We start from the raw sequence: 3579 nt of genomic DNA, 5'->3' as shown, positions 1-3579 counted from the left end.
ATTATCACTACTTCCATTTTAAGGTCCCTACATTATGTTCTAATAGAGTTGGTTGACTTGATCTAAGTTTTTAAAACTAAAATGAAAAAAGAAAAAGAAAAAAAAATTTGCAAACCAAACTCGGGTTGCCTCCCGAGAAGCGCTTCTTTTTCTTGGAGTTTTGAGCTGGACTCCGTGCCTCCTACGTTGAGTCCTCGGAAGAATCCACCACTAGGATCTTTTGTTCCTTGAATCGCCTCTTGTAAGCTTGAACTCGCCTTTTGTATGCCTTCTTTGAATTTTCTTTTTTAACTTTCACCTCTTCTTCAAGCTTGCGTTTTGTGCCCTTAGTTTCTTCCTTGCACTTCATCGCATCCTCCTCCTCTTTCACCACTGGCTTTGTCACTCTTGAAGTGACCTCCTCTTCATCACTTTTCATCTCCTTCTCCTCTTTGCTCACCCAAGAAGGTGGACTTTTGTAAGCTATGACTTCTACCAAAAATGGAACAGATGCTCTAGGTTTTGTTCTTTTGACTTGATGAACTGCCTTGATCTCTTCTTCCATAAGCTTCTCTAGTTCTTCTAGTTCATTGTCCTTGTTAATTGTGAACACCTCTTCTTGAACATGTTCCTTTGGGAAGCCATCTTTTATCCCAAAAAATTCTTTTTCATCTCCAACTCTCAAGGTGAGCTTAGACTCGCGGATATCAACAAGAGCTCCAGCAGTGTTAAGCAATGGACGACCAAGGATAATTGGAACATCGGGATCTTCCTTCATATTCATTACTACAAAATCTGTTGGAAAAACAAATTTTCCAATTTTTACCAAAATATCCTCCACTATGCCCCGGGGTTGTGTCACTGAACGGTTCTCCATGTGAATCGTCATTTTTGTAGCCTTCATCTTCTGAATTTCCAATTTTTTATAAAATGAAAAAGGCAACAAATTAATGCTATCCCCAGAATCGGCTAAAGCATTAACCTTCAATTTATTACCAAACTCACACGGAAGAGTGAGGCGTCCAGGATCCCCCATCTTCTCTGGTGTCTCTCCCAACACAGCTTTTGAGCTTTGTTCACTTAGAACCACCTTAGACTGCTTCTTTAATTGTTTGCGAGTGTCTATCAAATCTTTCAGTAATTTTTGATGCTCGGGAGTTTTGGATAAGGATTCGACAAAGGGAGTATTAATCAGGATCCCTTTCACATGCTTGACAAACTCTCTATGCTCTCTCTCCAGTGGACTAAGGGTAGCTTGGGAATGAAAAGGCAAAGGCGGCTGATAAACCGAACCAACTACAGAATTTTTCTGTTCATGACGGGCCCACGTCGTGAACATACAAGGTTCACGTCGTGAATTCTGGAACTCAGCAGCTTCATGATTTTCGAGCTTGGTCTTCTTCATCTTTGGATCGGGCTGCTGTGGTTCTTCTTCCAATGCCTCCAGGAACTCAGAGATGGCTTCTTCTTCAGTGTCTATGGCCATTACATGAGATTGGGTCTTTGTTTCGGTATTTTTCGAGGATAACTTCTCATGAACTAGAGTGGCTAGTTGACCAACTTGAACTTCAAGGTTATGGATGGAGGCTTGCTGATTCTTAATTAAATTTTGTTGTTCATTAATAGCAGAATCAGTGGCATCGTGTCTTTTTTCCATAGCTTCCATAAACTTCATCAACATAGTCTCTAGATCGGGTTTCTTCTCGGCTGGTGGCTGCTCCTTTTGATAAAAGCCTCGACCGGTCTGCCTATACTTCGCTTCTTTTTTGCTTCTTATACTCTTCATATGGCAGCCACTCCTTCTTCGGTTTCCTCCAATCCTCATCAAACTTATCCCCGCTTGAGTAGCACACTTGAGCTTTTATGTTCCCAAACTCATCTAAATTGCAATCTTTGGTCAAGTGTGGACCACTACATCTCTCGCAACCCAATCTTATGGCATGTGTTGACTGGTCCATTTGTGTTATCCTTCGATCCAAATTATTCAGCATAGCCATCACAGCTGCTATTTCTTCAGTTTGGGACCCTCCACTGCTTTTGATTCCATTTTGCCTAGGGTCATAACGTTGACCCCATCATAGAAGATCGACATCTCTTGTTGCACATTTAGGTCATGCTGAGGGAAATTTCTGAGCAAGCCCTTGTACCGCTCCCATGCTTCGTATAATGACTCCCCCGGCTGTTGATCAAAGTTGGCTATCGCCTTCTTGAGTTTGGCTATCTTGGATGGCGGGCAAAACTGGTCCAGGAATTGCTCACGCATTTGAGCCCAAGTGGTAATTGTACCTGGTGGAAGTGACTTTAACCACTCCTTAGCAACTCCTTTGAAAGTGATGGGAAGCATCCTAAGCAAGACTATGTTTCTATTGACATTTGGGACATTGAAGTAATCTGCAATGTCGTTAACTTCATCTAGATGTTTAAAAGCATCCTCATGATCTTTCCCAAAAAATGGGATATCCTTCAATGCGGTCAAGATGTTCCCCTTCAACTTGAATGTGGCAGTGGCAGGTATTGCGGGTTGGACTAAGTCGGGACCCATATCTTCTCGGATCCTCTTCTTGTAAGCTCCCATGGACATCTCTTCAATTGCTGCCATCTCGTTCCTTGGCTTGTTCTCGGGTTCGCTCGTGTGTTCTTCAAATTCCGGCTCGGTATCGTATTCGGACTCGGTTTGGACGGGTGTTTGGTTCAAGTGCTCAAATTTGCTCTTGTGCCTCGCGGATGAACTTGACTCTCCTGTCTTCTTTCTCGACTTCCTTGAAAAAGTTGACTTCAATTCTTGTAAGGGCGTCTTTTTCTTGTGAATTGCAGACTCGGGATCTTCAAGTGGTGGCACCAAGGGTGTGTTTGAGCCTCTGGTCATGAACTCCTGCAACTTGCTAAACTAAAAACATAAAACTGAACTAAAATAAGAAAATACAAAAAAAAAAAAAAAACTGAAATCACAGCTTTCACGTCGTGAGTTTATTAAAACTCACGTCGTGAATTCTGTGACAGAAACAGAAAACAAAATTTTTTTGTTATATGCTAATCAACTAAGCTAAGCTAACAAAAATAAATAACCAATTAACCTTTTTTTTTTTTTTTTGCAGATTTTATTCCACAAAAAGGGGTCGATTAATTTAATGCAACTAAATAAACTAATAAACGTGTCGTTCCCCGGCAACGGCGCCAAAAACTTGATGTGCACAAAAGTACCCACTAATTTTAATATTTATAACCTAACAAACTTAAACTAACTATGCACTTATAGGCAGTGTACCTAGTCAGATTACAGTATAGCTTGGGTAAGTCAGGTGTCGATCACAGGGAACGGTGTTACTAATTAATCTACTTACTATTAAATTAACCTAATTATTAATAAGTTTAAAAGGGGTTTTATCTGATTTTACAAGATCAGATGAACTTAAATCTAATTCAATAAGTAAGAACACACTCTTGTTTAGTTTGAATCCACTTCTTCCTTATGGCTAGCTAATGATTACGGATTATTAAGTTGGTTTTTAGTTGTATTAGTAATTTAGTTCTAACTTTACCAATAATTAACTAATTCATGTCAAACCATGTATGTTCACACATAATTAAACACATAACTAA

The 3579-nt window shown here is 40.0% G+C and overlaps 1 non-coding gene across 1 annotated transcript; it reads left to right on the top strand.

Moving 5' to 3' along the window:
• Positions 1–2087: 2087 nt before the first annotated feature.
• On the top strand, positions 2088–2194 carry LOC145065099 (small nucleolar RNA R71). The gene has a single exon (XR_013688250.1). It is a non-coding gene; the product is annotated as a small nucleolar RNA R71 (small nucleolar RNA).
• Positions 2195–3579: the final 1385 nt, after the last annotated feature.

The sequence above is a fragment of the Lactuca serriola genome, chromosome 7, assembly GCF_051521515.1.
Source record: "Lactuca serriola cultivar US96UC23 chromosome 7, Lser_US96UC23_V15, whole genome shotgun sequence".
NCBI lineage: Eukaryota > Viridiplantae > Streptophyta > Magnoliopsida > Asterales > Asteraceae > Lactuca > Lactuca serriola.
The sequence above is the reverse complement of the archived record's forward strand: the minus strand, read 5'-3'. Positions and strand labels throughout refer to the sequence as shown.